We start from the raw sequence: 19,291 nt of genomic DNA, 5'->3' as shown, positions 1-19,291 counted from the left end.
GCTCCTGTGTTACATCACTTAAAATACCCAATCCCCTTCCTCCTGCAATAATCCCCTATATTTTTTATATGGTGGAAAAAGCGTGCTATTTGCAGCATGCACTTATCTTCTGGCTAGAAGATACTCATTTTCTGCCTAACCGGCAGCCTCTTAGAAGGAGCACCCCCCCAGCCAGGCTTCAGCAGGGACTCAACACACACCCTGTGGCTACTTTGCTGCTGAACTTTACATCAAGTCGGTGGTTCAAGAAGCACTCTGCTCTCTGCTGCAAGTGGCAAAACTGGGTCACAGGTATAGGCTTCAGCTAGTAATGGTCTTCATCTGTTACAGAGATACGGAGAACACATCAGAGAGAACAAGAGGTGCTTAAAATGCATTTAATTTCCTGCCTACATTACTTCTGTCTTTGTGAAAGCTAGGATTTGGAAGCACAAATTCAGGCTAGTTAGGAAGGCTCCTGAACAGCTGCAATTTCATTTGACTATATATGTGTTTACTTCTATTTCCTTAGCAGGTTAGCCCAGCATCAGGAAAACACTGTGTGGTTATGAAGGTTTGCTTGAACAGCTCCCCCCCTTATCCATATTGAAACCGGAGATCTGTTGCTGTCCCTGCCATTTCTCCACTGCTCACTTCACTTTCCCTCATTTTCACACATGCTGAACATCATCAGGGTGTCCACTGGATAGTCTGACAAGCAATTCCTCTGCACTGGACTCCAGAAAAGCTAGGAGATATCTACAGTTTTGTGTTTGATTTGATAGAGCTAATACCCATTAAGTCCTGACATATGAGAAATGACAAATTGGTCATGTATTTAGCTGTGTAATAGACTGCAGGGGATAGTTTCAACATAATATTGGCTATGTATAAAAGGTTGTGTGCTGGGTTTATTCATATCCTTTTTAGAGAGATACACATTTACTCCAACTGATAATTTGTCTGTATTCATTATACACATTTGGTTTCAATTTTGGATTTACAGATTGCATCAATTCCTCTGATTTTCTTCACATCAAATGAGAGAAATTAAATATGCATTATGTTAGCATGAAATTCAAAAGTTCTCCTTAAAGCACTTTTTTTTTTTTTTGTCTGGAACGATTAGGGTGACAGTACCATGATTGTTTGTTGTTTCCATGGTTTCTATTTTTCTACTGAAATCTAAATTTGTTTTTGTTGTTAATTCAATCACTCGAAATAAGTTTATGTGGAACTTATTTCCAAGAAATGTTCTTAAAAACAGTCAGAGTCATTCAAATTGTCCCGCAGGAGAAAATTCAAGGCATTTTTTAATACAAATTTTTAAATGTGGAAACCAGTGATTTTGTCGTACTTTAGTAGTCTCAGCAGAATGAAATCTCTCGAAGTGTACACCAGTGAAACAAAAGAAAATTTTCCTACAATCATCATTTCCAGATCCAAAGCTGTAATAGAAACAGCATTTTTTATCTTAGTAAAATATTGAAAGAAGTGTATACATGCATTCTGTATGTATATATCATACAGAAGTTGACTAACATGTCTGCTTATACTTGACTGCCGTACAGATGCACCGGTAGCATAACCTTACTAAGAGTCAGTGTCTACTTGTGACCTAAACTTATGTGCTTGTGAGGAAAAAAGCAGGAGCTGAAGCGGGAATAAGGCGCAGGAGAAGTCTTTCTTGGGACCATTTGATGTTAACAATTCTCACTTACGATAACAATAACTAAAGATGTATTAAATACTAGCCCTTTGTGATATTGCACATAAAAGTTGTGTATTAAATTTTGAAAGAAAATCTGAAGCTCCTTCATTATGCTCATTTCAAATCATTAAACATGTTCATCTCAAATCACTGACATAAATATAGCAATAGTTTCATTATTTCATTAATTAACAACGAACAACTTGGGGTACAAGGAAAGCAGCAGTCCATGGTACCAAGCAGATGTCAGCTGAACCATGTGGCTTTTACCAAAGAAGCACATCATAATAAATAATAATAAATAAATAATAATAATTAAATAAATAAATAATAAATAATAATAAAGGGGCTTGGAACCTATCTCATCATTTTCATGTTTTATTACTGCTCCAGTGCAATTCAGTCAGTAACAATCCATCATAAAAATACAGTGAATATGGTTAATTGACATCTATTTCACTCTTGTAATGTAATTTACATCTGTATCTTAATGGAGCTCCTATATGATTAATGATTTTTCTCCTTCCTCTCTCAGGCTAAGGTATCTGGAGTATTTTACTTTAGGAGCTGTAAATGACATTGCATGGTTTACCATAACTGCTATTATCTATAACACTCGATCTGAAGACACACTCCTTTCTCAAAATGTCACATGTATTTAGGAGGATGTTTTAAAATTACTTCAGTGTAGGAAGTGTATTGTGGATCTTGTCGTAAGTATTCTGCTCTTAAGGACTAAACTGTCATTTAAGCATTGCTTTTAAAAATTCAGCCAGCATCTTCAGAGGGTATTTGCACTGCTTCACCTGCAATTAACCTCATCAGGTTTTTGCAGGGTGTTTGATAAAACACGAGATAAAGTCACACATCAGTGGACAAACAATTCACTTAAGGCACTAATAGTGAAATTCAGGCAAGAAACATTTAAGAGGAGCTAACCTACACAAAGGACCCATTAGCTAATCATAAACGATAATTTCATTAGAAAACAAAACATAAGGCATGTTTCTCTCACAGGCTATGTAAACCAAAGAAAAGTACCTGGTGCAAATTCCACCTTGTACTCTTACGAATACCAAAAATGCTCCATATTTTAACACAGAATAGCTTCAGGACTGGAAGCTCCTGAATTAATCTGTGTGGCATTACCTAAAAAACTGTCTTAGAAAATGTATCAAGGAAATATTGATTGCATCAATCTAGCAATTATAAAGAGAATTATAACTTATAAAAAGAAGATGGAAAGAAATAAAGAACCGGAATTTCAAAAGCTTCTACCTCCTTGGAGCCAGGAGTTTAGGTCCTGCACTGGGGTCACCGCCACAGAGCTGTGTTAGCAGTGCAGGGCTCAGCTGCCTTCCCCTATCTTTCTTCTGGGTCAGAATATTCCCAACCAAGTGGTACAAACAGCAGTTAGTGCTGTTTGGTCATTCCTCTCCTGAACTTGTGACTATCATGCCACCTATGTAAAAAATTAAATAGTAAAAAGGGGAAAAAAGAAAAAAAGATGTATTTCCCACCTGTATTTCAAGCTCCACCAGACTTCTACGTAGTTGTAATGTGTATAATGTGGATATTATGTATGGCTTTTTAATCTTCTCAACACTACCTAGGTTCTGCGTTTCCATTTGAAACTTTATAAATAATTAAAAGAACTGCAAAATCCAGCTGAAAATATACTACTGAAGAAAAAAAAAATATATATATATATATATATACATCTAATCATATTAATTGAGGGAAGAAAAGAGGCTATTGCCAAAGACTGAAAACAAAATTCCTTTGGTTACAGAGAATTTAATCCTTTTTGAATAATTTGCTGTAAGTCCAATAAATTTCTGCTGTTCTAAATTAGATGTTATTGAACACTCTGTTGAAGGCAATGGATAATTGAACTAAGCTGACTCTTAGTTTAATCGTAATCAAAATGGGGTATTAGAAGAAAGATTCCAGAACTTAATAATAATAAAAAAAAAGCTCAATTACTTTTTGTTGTGTCAGCATCTGCATAAGACCATTCAAATGTCTTTATTTTTAACAATTTTACACTAAGAACCTATTGATTTTTTTTTCCTTTTCATTTTAGAAAATCACAAGAAAATGAAAAGTAATAATTAGCAAGTTAATAATTTTATTTTTGCATTTTGCAAATATTAAGTATACCTCTAAGCTGACTGTTTCCATTATCAACATATTTGGAAGAAACGAAGCAAGAAAAGTAACAGAGAATGATGAAAGTCAGAGAGAAAGTCAATGGCAAAACAGACTATTTCAGCTGCTACAGCCCTGATTACCCACCCACGGTCTTCATCACACAACTGTACTCTTTCTCTGTGAAGACAAGATGATTTACCACTGCCTTCCTCATAATCAGAATATTCATAAGCAATTATAGCTGTGTTCAAAGACTGTTCTTGGACTCAAGCTCTTCAATAAAACTAATATCAAGGATTTTTTTTTTTTAAAGGAAGCACGTTTTCACAGAAAATAGCACATATTCATTTTATAAGGTTGTTTCAACTCTATTTATGTAATGCATGGAGTTGCATGTGTATTTAATACTGCTTCTGTACTTTTAGAGACCTTAAGTCTGGTACCACCTGCTATTGCTGCAACTCCATCTAAGAAATAAAACGATTATGATCCTGTCAATGCAGAGCCACAGACTGAAGTAACTACCAAAGACTCTTTACATTTTACAGTATAAGCCGTGTAATAAACATGAAAGAAAAAAAATCTCTTCAGATTTACCTAAGGAATTGTACACACTTCATGGTAACAGAGAAAGTTCAAAGGGTCACAAACGAGAAATAAGGCAACTTTTCAACTCCAAGTTATCCTTCTGAAAGGTATATTTTGGCACGCATTCCCCCATAACTGAAAATAAGATACTGCCTATTTTATTTCAGCCTAAGCCCCTGGAGCCTCCAAGGGCCTTCAACAGGTTTTAGAGCAGGCTCCTGGGGAATTGCAAATAAATAAAATAAAAACAAAAGAAATAATCTGCTGCTCCCCTAGCACCTCTGCTCAGTAAGAAGCACTGTGCTCGGTGTAGTGCCTCAGAAGATCAGAACAGCTTCCTGCACAAGTAAGAAGCTTGGATTTGACCGTGCAGCACCAGGTGCTTTACCTCACATGGAGAAGGGAAACACCAGAGCAGCTTTGTGCCAATTCAGCATGTGTCCAAGAGCTGCTGAGTGCACACCAGATTGCAACGTGTTTCGACTGCCCAGGTGAAAGCACTGGAGGAGGCAGGTGCCTCTGTGGCCACCCACCAGCACGGGTCTGCCGAGTAAGCCAGCTGCTTTGAAGTAAAGCGAAGCAGGACCTGTTAATGAGCAGGTGCTTTATGCACCTACAGACTGCAACCTTACCGAACAGATGTGCTTGAAAACTCCACCGCACACTCAACCTGGCCTTAAAGCAAACCTGGAAGGGTTTGTGTCAGCAGTCCTCTGGCTAGAGCAGTTTGTTTAAAAGCCAGTTCCACCAAGCCAGCCTTGGAAGCAGTCACGAGACCCGTCTTTCCCTGCCAGATGTCCGTGTCCAGGCTTGCTGGCTGGTGTGCACACAGCGTTCCCCAAAGCATGCCAGTGACAGCCACCGAAAGGCACGAGATGATGTCCTGTGGGGGCAGAACTGGGGGCAGGAGTAGCACTGCTGGAGCCGAGCCACGGCCCAGCCGTCCCTGGGGATGCACACAAGGTAGAAGGTTCATGCTGGGAATCCAAAGGCAAGGCAGGTTCACCAAGGGGATAATAGAAAAGCAAAACGAAAGGTGACACTCTGGCTTCAAAGAAATAAATGGCAAAACCCATTCTGGATAGCTATAAAGCATCCTTACTTTTCTTTAAGCAAATGGGAATCCTGTTGCTTATAAAGCAAGCTAAACTGAGCTGAACTTTTGTACTACATGGAAATGCTTTTGTGCCCATAAGAACATACTGATACACTCTACTACAAAATGACTACTGCTGCCTTTGCAGACGATGACATGGAATTGCAAGTAGCTATATAAACACACACATTCTAAAATTTGCATGAATTCTAAATTCATAGATGGTGCCTTTCCTCTAATGGATAATAATGATGTTCTTTAACACTAAATTTAATAGCATTCTAAGTAGAACGTGATTAAAAAAGAGTGGCAAAATGAAGTTTCTCCAGATGTGTTTATTTGCTAGAAGTTTAAAATAAATCAGGATCTATTTCAGATGTTTGCAACAATATGACTTAGGAAAAATATTTCAGATGGGAAATAGAACTTATTGGTACCTGCTTAATGAAGGAACAGAATTATTGTTTTCAGTGTCAGAATGTAATAAGGGGCTTATTTCCCATTAGAATTTGCTCTTAATAACTAAGTGGATAACTACAGACATCAAAAGCCATGAAATCAAAATTTCTGCTTAAGTTCAATATATTTTCAATGTGAATAAGCCGTATTTCACTTAAAATCACATTTGAAAAACCCGCAGGTAAATAAACAGTGCGTAACTTTATTTAGTGGTTTTGAAACAAATCAGTGTGATGTGATTTCTGATGGATAATATATGGCTTTTTTGATCTATGCGACTTCTACTTTGCTCCCCCTGCAAACACTGTGTATTGATCATTCTATGCATTGTGGAGCACAGGTTAAAGTGAAGCATCCACCATACAAGAGCCCCTTATCCAGTAGCTATGTTTTACAGACAGACCTTGACAGATAGATGTATGTTGAGTTCTCTTTGGTGGATGGGAAAATGATTCATAACACTGCAGGATAATCTCTGTAGACCCTTTTGTTACAATAAAGGGAGACTGGCTGTGGCTGGAAGGTGTGAGAGAAATGGAAAATATAGACCCTTACTTGAATTTCATCAGAATGGTGAAGCCACCTGTAGGGGAAAAATACTTGACCTATTAAGAGAAATTCTATTTTATAAAACTTCATTGCATTTCAGTTTTAGGTGTTTAGAAGTATTTCCTTTAGAGCTGGTTGACAAGATGGATACACATTAAACCCTTAAGCTGTCAGGTGGTAGAAAGTCTTTCCATTTGAACACAAAAATGCAGAGCCCATTTTTCAACTTCTAGCTTGTAAAGCTACTCCCTTAGCAAACTTCTAATCAAATGCAATAAAAAAGAGAGAGATTCTAGATTTACCTGTCACTCACATGTCCCTATAAGAAGTAGTGGAGCAATAAATGCAAAAAAAACAAAAACAAACAAACAAACAAAAAAAAACAGGAAGAAAAAAAAAAGAAAATGCCAAACTCCAAACTCTTCAGCCCAAAAGAAAGTTTACACTTTCTAAGGTGCTGCTAAGGAATCCAGTGGATAATTTTTATCACACTAAAATTTCATTCCCACAATTTAAATGGCTAAAACCATCTTTGAGCTCAATGGGAAAAAGTCCAAAGTATTTGTCAGGTCTCACAACAGACACACACTATTAACCTCCAATTTCTCCGTCATCAGCAGAGTCTGTTTGCTGAAGAACTGGTCCAATATGTATTTAAGTTACAGTTAAGTACAATGTATGCATGAAAAAGTATGCTAGAGGATAGCTGAGGCAAAGCAGAGATATAAAGGAGGATAATGCAGTAATTATAACTACACATTGCCATTACTTTACTTTTACTGCATGTTCTTCCTTTCTATTTGTTGAATGCATTTGTTCTTTATTGTCTCATATTTAAAGAATATGTAAAGTGACTCTTAGCCCTGGGGAGATCAGCTCTGGGGAGATGACACAGACACACAATCCTGAGAAAAGATAATGAGGAATGACTCCCAGGAGATTTAAAATTCAAATGCAGTTTAATTGAAAACGTTGATGAAGATCAAAGGAAAACATCTTTTTCCCAAATTATTTTGGCTTCTTCTATGAACAAAGATGAATGTTTCTCAAGTTTTAATCATTAATAATGTTGCTGTAGACAGTAAAGCTCAAGTAAGCAAAGCACAATTAAATAAACAAGACTGACTAATCAGTAAGCTCCAGTTGTTTTGTACTGCTTATAGTGAAGCAGTAAATCCAGCAAAACCATGTTGTTAAACCAGCTTTATGGCTGTTTTGCATCACCAATATGGCACAGAGCAACTCATCACAGAAATGTAGCACCGATTAATTTGGAAAACCTCTTTCTATCCTTCACCTCTCTGTCCTCTCTGCTCTTTGAGCCATTGTTTATATGTATTTTGTGAAAATTTACTGGAGGTAGACATCTGAACAAACCTGCTGGAGAAGCAGCTCAGGCACTTTACAATAGTTTAGCTATGGGCAGGGCTGCAGCCACCCATGGCCATTTCGTGGGATTACGCTCACTAGTTGCCCTCCTGCTCCTTTGACCTGCTCTATACGTACAGCCTATATACCATTACTATCATGTTGTTACTCACCCATGAAGTCAAAGCACCTCCACCACACAAAAGCTGGTGCAAGCCTGAGGTGATCGCTGACCCTGACTTCAGTCCTGCAAGAGCTCCTGGCTGCGGTCCCGCACAGTGTCAGGGCAGGGCTGGGACCAGAGCATGCAAGTAGGGCAAACAGATGAGCAAACCTAGTGATAGGTTACTAAGAGCTATAATGAACAACAACAACCAACAAAAAAACACTCTAGAAAACAAACAGGCCTATGAACTTGTACGATACTTCTCAGCAAAGCACTTACACTGCCGTCGCTAAAGCCGAGCTCTCTGAAGCACTTTAGCACACTCCAGCTCCAAATGAAACACCTCTTACCAACACCTCACGACTTCTCCTGGCTGGTAAGAAAGGCACTTAGGCACTATGCGGTCAGGGGTGAGGAAAGCAGAACATACAGCAAAGGTGGTGGGAGTGTAGCAAAGGTGCTAAATGTACTTCACGCCCTCTTTACACATGAGAAACTAATCTGCAGCTGCTTAGTTGCATGCAAGCGTCTTCCCAGGCTACACTCGTGTCTGGCTGGCTGCCAGACTGTTTTTGAAGGGAGAAGTAAAAGTGAACTTCCTTACCCGTTTATTTCCCTTAAAGCCGTGGCTTTCCATTTTCTGCAGGTCGTGAGATAACAAGGTGACCTCCCCAGCTGTGGTGCTGCACTTTCACCAGCTCACCCCTCCTTCCCTTCACAGTTCTCCACTTCATCACTGCTGTTCACAGCCATGTCCACAGTGGAACTGCAATGCCCACATTTCTTTACACTAAGATGATTTTTATTTTCCACTTCCAAACCTATTTAATGCCTGTTCTCAACTGAATTCAAAAGTCTGGGAGAGATTAAAAGCCATGAAGAAAGTTGTTAATCAAACCTCACCTGTAATTGCACCAGGAATAACACACATAAGAATTAGGTGCAAATATGACAGTCTAGATCCCACATAAACAGAGTTCAAATTCAATGGCACTTGGACAACAAAGACATCCATCTTGGTTCTGTTCACTGACTTTTCAGCAGATGACATTTGACTAAAACTCTCCAATGGTTTACACCTACAAGATAAACCGAGAATGAAGAATAAATACATATACAGAAATTTAAGCATGAAGGCAGATGCTGACAGATTTTGCACAGCCCAGATCTGACTTATGCCAAGGGGTTATAGTGACATTGCTTTTTGATCCTTCAGTGTCTTCTCTTACTTCCACTGTAGGGCAGAATTCACCAAGCGTTGGATTCTTCACCCACTAATGGGGAACGTGTGCTGGGATTAGGCTGCTGTGAGACCAGGTAGTTTTACCCTACTGATGATGTGTTGTTGCACTTATGTCAGAGCTTGAAAGTGCTTGATGCTCCTGGAAATTTGGCCAAGGCCACTCAGAAAAAAGCCTGGAAGGCAATTCAGGTCTGAGGATCCCCAGTCCTTAGCTTTTAGCGATGCAGGTAGGATTTTCATTAGATTAAATAGGAGCTTCTCTCTGTTCAGTTCCTGGCTGCATTTTTAGCACAAGTAGATAAATCTACCGCATGTCAAGAAATCTGAAAAGCTTTTATACATGGTTTTCAAGAAAATTATGCACGTATATTGAATCATTCCTTCCTGCTCTGTTTTCATTGGCTCCGATAACACTCTTTCAAATCAGATAAAATTACAAGTGCGCATTCATGATTAACTTTATTTAATTAGCAAACACCTAGAAATCAATTATTAAATTGTCACCTAATTAGCAGGAATATTAAGCTGTGAGAAGTAATCAGTGAGAGAAACTTCAGAGAGGGATGAGAAAAACAGTGCAGACTGAGTACACGCTCAGAGCCAAATTCAGTACCATTGAAGAAGAATTGTTTTCTAGTGCAAGTCAGGGGGATATCTAGTAAAAGTGGCTTCTGTAAAACTGCATGACCCCAGGCCTCCCTGCGAGTATAAGAACAAATGAGTGGAGCTGCGGTACCTCAATGCTGTGGTACTGCACCATGTCCACAGCCCAAGAACTCAGGAGCAATAGGAAATTTTATTTTCTATGTATTTTAATAACATTATATGATCTGGAAGACGCTTTTTAGACATATTCTACAGAGATAGCAATTCTATTCCTTCCCTTTTTCATCTTCCTTTGAAATCTTGGCTCAGACATGGAAACATCTAGAGGTTCTGGTGAACAGGGTGGGCAGGCTATTGGCACAACTACAAATTCTTTTGCTGAAAAGGATCAGATCTTTGCAAGAAATCCTAAGGCCGTAATTTTGGATGGTAATATTATAAATCAGAAGCAATATGATAAAGAGCCTCTGAGTTGTGCTTCACCACTTTTTAATATTAAAGAACGCACACCATAAATCATTCAGGGGGAAGGGAGGGAGGATTGATTAAAATTTGCATTTCCTGACCAGCTTATTGCATGAGCATATGCATCCAGGTGGAGGGTGGGTGCTGTTTTGGTACCAGAGTGGTTGGACTCGCCTACCATTCAGCTGATTTAATCCTGACAGCAGGTATCTCGCTCAATTTGTGGAGGACAGAAACAGATCAATCCCTTAGTGCATAGGGTGGTAAAGGAATTGCACTTACGTTGTTTTTTTTAAAACAGATTATTCCAGTAATGCAGTTTCATTGGCATACATCTAATGAGGAAAACAAACAAATGAGCATTATTGCTTCCTTTTTAACTTCCTCAAATGAAATACCTTGCAGAACTATCTTTATTCATCTTCTCTCTGATACCAGTACTTGAAACATTATGTCTTTCTGTTGGATGAATGGAAAACTCAGGTAAGTGGGAGTTCTAAAAACTACAATTGTGCAGTGCTCTTCATATGCAAAATCATTTATTCTTTTGACATGCAGTGCATAGAACAATTCCCTTAAGTATTAGTGCTTCTGGCTCACTGTGAATTTGGCTTTCTCTCTCCTCAGTTTTACTCATCTAACAAAATCATGTTGGCACAAATGGCACTTTGCACCCTTCCTTGTAATGCTTCTACTGTTAAGGCCTGTCTTACTCTGCATTCACCAGAGATTTCTGTCTATGCAGTAACACAGGTAAATGAAAGGAAAATTTGGTGTCTGAAAATCTTTACAACAGCTTATCATAGCATATCTTCATAACATGAAAAAGTGAAGATGTATTTTCAAAAAGCAAGTACCTATGAATATTTATGCTAAAATAAAACTTTTAGAACAGACCCAAAGCCTGTCATCAGTTGTTATCAAGACCGTCAGGCACTTAAGATGATCACTGACATGTTCGGGGGTAATGAGCTGGCAATTTCAGCACCAGCTACACTTCTCCTTGCTCAACTGCACAGCAAACGGCTCTCAGGTAAAAGAAAACTTCTCACTCTCCAACCTACACTTTGAGAAGGCTACTGAGAAAAGTCCAAGAGCTAAAAGCTTTAATGACTTAAGAAATGGAGAATGAAATACGAGGGCTATTCTGAACACTCCGAAGTACTCACAATATGTTCTGCATTTCCCAGATTACAGAGCTGATGGGAAACTACAAGCTGGTAAAGGAAGTGTTCTCAGTCCTGTAGAATCTAATGCCTTTTTTCCTGATGGGGGAACATCACAAGAACAATCATTTATGCAAATTATATGCCAGGTTTTGAAACCTATTCTTGACTTAAATATTTTGCAAGGCATGTGATAAGCAGGTCTCTAACGTAAAGCCATCTGATTACCTGGCTGCCTCGGTCTTTGACCAGAAAGGATTGCCTTTGTAAATTTCCTGAATGGTGCAATGCCTATACATATGTGTCAGAGTATTTTTTTACAATCTGGTTTTGCTTACGAAATGATGCTTCTTACAGAGGATGCTATTTTTTCACAGGATGAGAATGGTTCATAGTCATATCAAATGCCACTGAAGAAGCTTTATTGCTGTACTTGAATTGTACTTGGCTTTGCTGAAAGCGTTGGTTCAGGTGGACCTCTTCTTGCAGACATTAATACTGTACTTACTACATTACTGTACAGCATTTAGCAAAAAGCTCTGAATTAAACACCGGTAGCTAGTCAATGTTGTTATCTTAAGAATGGATGTGAAACAAAATACAGTTAGATGTTTGTTCCTACTGCTGAAATATCCATGAAAATTCATTGTAATACGCATCTAGATAAGCCTGTTTGCATGTGATGCTGCAAACTAGAGTGCAGCTGAGATTGGTGGAATGACCTGTACCAAAACTATGCCATGGGCTTCCTTTTCAGACACGTTTGAAGTTTTATCTTGTGCTTTTCATGTAAAGTAATTGTCATTCACAGCACCAAACAACAGTTTGCTGCTCTATTAATGGCCACTTTCTCCTGCTTGATACACCACTGTGCTCTATGGAAAGCGGGTGTATTATGTACTCAGCAAAATGGTAATAGTATATTTTTTTTTAATTTCAAGCACATTTTTCCTCTCTTAGGTGAACCATGACAGTTTTACTCTGCTTGGTTACTTGTACGAATTCAGTTATGTAAAGATTTGAATTTAGGTTTACAAAATAGCTAAAATATTAGAAATCACATAAAGTTATATTTTATAATAATATCCTATTATTTAGAAAAACAGCTCCAAAGGACATATGCACATTTCTTGAACAAATACATAGAATATATATAGATGTAAACTATGTTATACCACTGTGAATTTAATCAAATATTGTGTTTATATGTGTGAATATACATGCATGCATTTGAAATATATTAATGAATATTTTAAAGGTTTACACACCAGCATCAGAAGACAGGCTCATTCATTTTCACTTGGACAACATCACAATGTTTTGTGCATTACCGAGGCTTTAATCTATAGTAACATTTCTGTAATTTCATTTAAACAGTTCACCCCATGTATTTTTAAATTAATCTGACCCTCTGGTACTCTGAAGAGCAGCAAAAACTCAAGGTGTTCAACATTTTAAAATCTCAGCAATAAGGAGAATTCTAGAATTTTGCAACTAGCTTTTGTCAAACAAAGAAAATCCAAAACCATTGTAGTTTTGAAGAAAACTATGACAAATAAATGGTTTGACTTTGCCTTGAACAGAATTTGTAATTTTTCTTGCTGTATTTTACACCAAACTGCAAGATCAGCCATCCAGAATATCTACCATGATGGAGAAAATATACCCTCCTGTTGTACAGATACAATAAACTATACAAATCAAAGAATGTCCCCCTCCTACAAAACAACAACAAAAAAGAAAGTAGGTGGAGAAAAGATTTATTTTTATTTTCATTTTATTTTCATTTATTTATTTATTTACTTATTTTTTAAAAGACAATCAGCTGAAATCCCTTTAAGGCTTATCTCCTTGAATAAGGGATTATCTACTCCTCATGCAATACTAAATACGATAAAAAAAACCATACTGCCTTGTTTCAGCACACAAAGAGAAACTGCTGGTCTTTGAGCTGAAATAAAAGCACTGAGAATACACTGAGCACTGCTGCTGCTGAACATTTTGGACAGACAAAAAACCTTCATACAGGGAATTCATAATTTTGTCCCACTAAAATATTACATTTACTGCAATAAAACAGATTTCAGGAAGAACCTGTCACAGGCTTCCTTCTGGATCTAAGATGTACAGTGCAATGCCAATTTTTCTACACAAAACCAACATGATGTCACAGCAGGCCCACATGGCTGTTCATCCCGTAATTGCACATAACATTTACTACATTTTTAATATACAGACAGCAAGTGTTTCCCTCTCTTCCTCTTAACAGGCGCATGCTGAAGGAATTCTGAAAGACATTTTTCGGTATGCAGGTGATACAGCAATCCCCGAATCACAGAGGTCAGCTGCCACGGCTAAGTATTAAAATTGTCAGATGAAGTGGTAGGAATTACCTGGTGGCTTGATAAAGATCAGCTTACTTCAGATCTAATCTAGGGACCATGTACAGACAGCTACGTGCTAGAGAAATGGCAAATATTACAGGACCAGAAGCACAATGGAGGAACAAGCCATGAACTTAAAGCGTTACACCTATTATTTCTACTTAGCCTAAGAAATGTAACACTATTTTTTTCTGTGCCATACTAAATGAGATGAGTACTCTGAAATTTAAAACTTCCAGAGTTCTGCTTTGAAAAAATCTGTAAATGTCTAATTTTGTGCAAATGTAATTCAAATTATTATAGGATTGGCATAAGTTCCCAAACTCTCCCTCATGTGAGAAATCTCCCAAATGGACACTACAGTTCTCAGTGTGAAAAGAAAACTACTCCATTTGCCATCCTCCCCCTCCCCCCCCCCTTCTTAAATTTACTGAATATTCAGTACTGAATTAGTGAATTTAATGAAAATACAGTCCATAAAAAAAGATGCGAAGAAACACTTCCACCAATGCCTTTGGATCAGAGGAAAACACAGAAATCTCCAATCAGTATTGGAGATTTGCACATTTAGATTTCTCAGAAGACTGAAATCATGACCACCCGCAAACTATTCCAGCCATGCCCATTTGTGCCTCCTGGAGAGCAAGCAAAACCTTTACCTGGATAAAGGGCAGAGGGATTCATCAAAACTTCAAATTTCGTTTTGCCAGAAGTATGTATATTATCAGATAAAGCAATCAGTTCTGTCTCCTGCACCTTCCTGAAAAGCCATGAGGTTTCTGCTCCTGGATAGGGACATGCCTGTTTTGACCTTTTGAACAGCTTCCCTTTTTGACCTAAAACATTTTGCAATGGCTATTTTCTTGGGCAAAAGTTTGCATTATAATATTAAAATTATCAGTGAATATTAATAATAAAATTAATATTGCACTTGGAAAAAAAGATAGCTGGTATTACTTTCATAGCCTGCCCCAGGAATCAGCAATGGTGAGGTGGTGGTTATTTTTCACATTATATTAAATGCATTACCTTAGAATCAGGAAAAAAGTAGCCACAGGATTTAAAAAAAAAAAAAAAAAAAAAAAGGAAGGGAAAGGGAAAGGGAAAGGGAAAGGGAAAGGGAAAGGGAAAGGGAAAGGGAAAGGGAAAGGGAAAGGGAAAGGGAAAGTTGTTATAATGACCAGTATTTCACAAAAATAGAATAAAGCTTTTTGATTTAGAATCACAGGATTTGAGTACCAACTCTTGTGGAAATATAACAGGAACAAGTACAGAATAAATATTCTGTCATTTCTCCTGAGAAATAAAATTTAGCAGATAAATATCATACACTATGATACATCTAAATCATCAGCCATTTTACCTACACTGAGACAAGTTGAATCCTTATGACAAGTGCTAAGGTACAGTAAAATGAAGGCTATTCTGGCACTGATGGATATACACAAACAGTTCTGTGGTTGATCTTTATTACTACTCATAGCAGTGCTAAACAGTGGTGATGGAAGAATAGATAACATTTACTCTTTTTTTAAGAACCAATCTCCCTACTAAGTATAAGGAATAAATTCAGAACACAACAAATACCATGATAAAGTGTTTCATTAAGTAGGCTCTTTCTGGAACAGCTGGGAGGTCATGAAAGATTGAACTTCTTTCCACCAATCTCAATACAACTGGAAAACCAACTAGGATAAGCACCTAGCTCAGTACTCGGTCACATGCATCCAACATAGGTAGTATTGCTTTAATTATGCATTGAAGACTAAACCGATGTTCAGCTCAAAAAGCTTTGCTGGCCAATGACACAACATGGCAGGACTTGTACCAAAGAACCATACACACGTGCACGCACACTTCCTCTGACAATAAAGCAACCACATGCAACGTTGAGTTCTCAGTGGCAAAAAGATAATCTGCATCACTTCCTTGGCAGAGACACAAAATGAAAAAGAAAAATAATCCCAGGGTCTCTGCTGGGAAACCTGGCCAATAGTCAGTCAGGGCAGAATCTTTTTTTTTAATCTTTACTATTTAGAATTAGAAATCTTATAATATGCAGTGTTATAAGTTCTGCAGATATTCATCAACCAAAAAAAAAAAAGGAAGAAAAAAAAAGTGATGATGAAATACTGCTTTGGCTCTAAGTCTTCTTTTAAATAGAAAATGAAGATGATTTAAATTTTCCCACAGATTTTGTATATACAAGTCAGGCTCCAAACCAAACCCAAGAGACTGAAGAATAAAACACTTTCCCAGAAACATATAAATACTTTGAATCAAGTGACATAGTCACATGCAATGTAGGTACCATCACTTTTACTCTACATTCAAGTGTAAACTGATGTTTGCCTCTGGAATTTATGCAGCAATAATGCTAACAGCCCTCTATGAAAGCCCAGGTCTGTGTTCAGTCCAGAGCTGCATTCGTTCACTCAACCCCAGCGCATGAGATTTAACAGGAACAGAGATTCCTCATTCTTTCTGCAGGGTAGAAAAGAAATGGTGCCACACCAGCATACATCTGTGCTCTGTGGTATGTCCTGGGTAAGGGAAATCTACCTCTACCTTTAGAAATAATTCAGTTAGGTTTGTTTGATTATGTGCTACTTAGTTCAAAATTATGCCTTAAAGCAGAAAAAACATCAAATAAAACAACAAGGAAACAACACCAAACCAGTTAACAGAGGCAGTATCACAGATCCTACTCTTTGGTTTTCTCTGACACCCTGCCCTGGAATCATGATTTCAGATGTGCCACCAAAATGGCTGCAGGTTAACACAGAGATGATTCAAATCATGTAAATGTGGGAATCACCTGGCATTCAGAGGGGAGGGGAGCCCTGATCTCTGAAGGCTCTAGTTCTGCAGGCACTGCTGCATGTCGTGTTTTAGGAAAAGGAGGACACTGCTGGCAGCACTGCTGGGGCACCCCCAGCCCCAGAGTTTCACCCCTGCACTGATGGGACACTCTTGGAGCAGGAGCAATTGATTTTCCTCAAACCTTGGTGAATGCTTTAGCCACCAAGCAAAAAAATACTTTTATTCCTCCAACAATGACACGTGCCACAGGCTGGCAAAATGACTGACTACAGCAGAAAAATCCATGAGCGCATGACGATGTTTGATGCTACAGGAAAGGAAGGCATGCCATAGATTGGGGGCTGCTTTAAGCTGCCTCCTGTGTGGTATGATAACTTATTTCTAAACACTGTAGAAGGAGCTAGGTTCAGAGTTCGGGCTCTCAGGAGAACACACAGCACCCAAAAATAGAGTTTTGCAATAGCCAGTGTCCTCCAAAGGAGAAATTGTTAAGTTGATATGCCTAGGGCTCATGCTCTTGCCTAAAGATTATGAATAAAGTCAAAATTAGAAGTCAAAAGTAACAAAATTGTAATCACTTCGAGGGAGGAAATATTTTATATGCATATATTAATTTTATTTAGTGCAGTAGTACAAAATGTAACGTTATTTGTATGTTATGCCCTTTAAAACTACCAACTGATTATAAAATAGTTGGTCTGATAATAATTTGGTCCTGATAATTACACAGCTTTTCTCCTAGTGACTGATGAAAAGGTGGAATTAACTCTGAATAATCCATGAATAAGTTACCTTAAAAGATACAAAACAGAAAGTATATACAAGGACCCAAAGTGGTTCAGCAGAAACTGAAGGCAAACCAATATATGGATTTTGAAAATATGGAACTCCTTCAAGGTCTTTGGGAAGACTAATTGTAGCATCTGGAATACATTAAATATAATTTGATAAATCCTGAGATTAGGAACTCTTAAACCTTTCTTATTGTGGACAGCATACAATGCAATGAGTTAAGTTTTGTCTTTCTCTTTGTCCATATAAAGCAATACCTGCTCAGTGTCAGTGCAGTAAGCTCTTCTTATAACCATAAGTATTACTTGAGAAATCTACCATAGACTAGTATTTTTATTGCATATACTCACTTTAATCATATCCTAAATTCTCCAGACAGAAAGAGAAATGAATTTGCTGTACTAGGTATGAGCATAGAAATAGGAAATTTGTGGTTGTTGATTATAATGTTATTTTTTTGTCCCTCTGTTTTATTTCTATTTAAAAAATAAGATAGGTGATAGTAATATAAAATTAATGAACAAAAACAAAAGTAAGAGATGTAGGTGGTTACACCAATTTTAAACGCTGCACTGATTTAAAAAAAAAAGAAGGTTTATTATTAGAACCTACTGTAAATGACACAGAATGTATTATGAAGTGGTCTCAACATATTGTCTGCAATATACAAGATCCAGGAAAAATACAACTTTGCTTTGTACCTTGAAACACTTTCTGATTGTGAGCTCTGCAGGCAGACCACACAAGTTTGTAAAGTCTATTTTCCTTTATGTATTTCTGTTTTTAATCTGCAGCAGGGTATTCTGAGCAATATTTAAGGGACTGAAACATGCCAGATTCTTGCAGAAGTGGGGATTCAGCATCATCATGATGTACCAGCCCTGCCCTGCAGGAGCATGATTTGAACTTCATGCTCATGCCCAGTGTCCTGCTGACACCCGCTACAGACACCTGAGTCTTCCCGGTAGCAGTTCTCATCCCAGAGGTATTTTCTACCTCCTGCTTCAAGCTGATCTCCAGTTACAAATGAAATAATGCTGTAACGCAGATGTGTTTATATAATATCAGTACTTAATAAGTCCTAACAAACAAAACCAGACAACCACCCAAAAAAAACACAACAGAAACACCCTAAAGGCAACGTTTAGGCCAAGTTTATCATTCATCAAAGTCCAGCAAAACAGTGGTTTAGCTTTTGTTTTCTTAAGTTTAAAAATGTTGTAATGTCATATAAATACATCTTGGTTATTGAATTTTTAATTTGTAATTTGAGATGGGAGAGCAGGAAAGATCAGTAGAGAGATGATTGTTTTATGTATCAATTTTGTTTTAAGACCGCAGTTTCCACTTACTTGCATCCAGGGAGAAATATACAAGTGTTTTACTCCCATTTAATGAGAGTGAAAGGGGTAAATATGTTCCTCAGAAACTGGATTTGTAAAGTGAAAGGTTATTTGGTATCAACAGCTGTTGTATCAACAGAAGCAGTGGACAAATAGGCCATCTTGATGACACGAATGCTAAACATGGATCTTGAAGAGTTAAGTCTCTTCAAGAACATTTAAAAAATAACCTAAAACCTCCAAAAACTAAACAAAACCAAAAACTAAACAAAACTTGAAAGGCCAACAAAATCAAACATAGATGCTCTTCTAATTTGAAAGGGGCCATACACAAATTCCGCCTTATGTTGAAGCTGAGTTCAGCACCCAGTTTATTATTAAATTCTGGTTCATAATAGC

General features: G+C 37.6%; 1 protein-coding gene across 23 annotated transcripts in view; it reads right to left on the bottom strand.

The window, feature by feature from the left end:
• The window catches only part of CHRM3 (cholinergic receptor muscarinic 3), a 282,178-nt gene that overhangs the window by 97,101 nt on the left and 165,786 nt on the right, over positions 1-19,291 (bottom strand). Inside the window, exon 1 of one of the 23 annotated variants that reach the window (XM_083831958.1) lies at positions 8,350-8,666. The exons of 21 other annotated variants lie outside the window; for them this stretch is intronic. The gene's annotated coding sequence lies outside the window, so the exon portion shown is untranslated. One more of the 23 variants, XM_083831956.1, reaches the window with a different exon arrangement.

The sequence above is a fragment of the Anser anser genome (assembly GCF_964211835.1).
Source record: "Anser anser genome assembly, chromosome: 3".
NCBI lineage: Eukaryota > Metazoa > Chordata > Aves > Anseriformes > Anatidae > Anser > Anser anser.
The sequence above is the reverse complement of the archived record's forward strand: the minus strand, read 5'-3'. Positions and strand labels throughout refer to the sequence as shown.